This window comes from Arachis hypogaea, chromosome 18 (genome assembly GCF_003086295.3).
Source record: "Arachis hypogaea cultivar Tifrunner chromosome 18, arahy.Tifrunner.gnm2.J5K5, whole genome shotgun sequence".
In the NCBI taxonomy this organism is placed as follows: Eukaryota; Viridiplantae; Streptophyta; class Magnoliopsida; order Fabales; family Fabaceae; genus Arachis; species Arachis hypogaea.
The window spans coordinates 77,052,033-77,052,734 of record NC_092053.1 but is presented as its reverse complement, the minus strand read 5'-3'; the positions used below and the strand labels follow the sequence as shown (position 1 = coordinate 77,052,734).

The 702-nt window shown below is 40.9% G+C and overlaps 1 non-coding gene across 1 annotated transcript; it reads right to left on the bottom strand.

The window, feature by feature from the left end:
* Positions 1-358: 358 nt before the first annotated feature.
* Positions 359-466, bottom strand: LOC112774044 (small nucleolar RNA R71). Its single transcript, XR_003188557.1, has one exon. It is a non-coding gene; the product is annotated as a small nucleolar RNA R71 (small nucleolar RNA).
* Positions 467-702: the final 236 nt, after the last annotated feature.

Sequence of the window (702 nt, the reverse complement as noted above, 5' to 3'; positions counted from 1 at the left end):
TGGTGACTTCACTGTACCTAATTCCAATTTACATGGAAGAAGCATCTCAATTCCTGCCATTGGAGCAAACAACTTTGAGCTTAAACCTCAATTAGTTTCTCTGATGCAACAAAACTGCAAGTTTCATGGACTTCCATCTGAAGTTCCCTTTTAGTTTTTAACTGAATTCTTGCAGATTTGTGATACTGTTAAGACCAATGGGGTTGATCCCAAGGTCTACAGGCTTATGCTTTTCCCATTTGCTGTAAGAGACAGAGCTAGAGTGTGGTTAGACTCTCAACCCAAAGATAGCCTGAACTCTTGGGAAAAGCTGGTCACGGCTTTCTTAGCCAAGTTCTTTCCTCATCAAAAGCTTAGTAAGCTTAGAGTGGATGTCCAAACCTTCAGACAGAAAGAAGGTGAATCTTTCTATGAAGCTTGGGAGAGATACAAGCAACTGACCAAAAAGTGTCCTTCTGACATGCTTTCAGAATGGACCATCCTGGATATATTCTATGATGGTCTGTCTGAACTATCAAAGATGTCATTGGACCATTCTGCAGGTGGATCCATTCACCTAAAGAAAACGCCTACAGAAGCTCAAGAACTCAGTGACATGGTTGCAAATAACCAGTTCATGTATACTTCTGAAAGGAATCCTGTGAGTAATGGGACGCCTATGAAGAAGGGAGTTCTTGAAATTGATACTCTGAATGCCATATT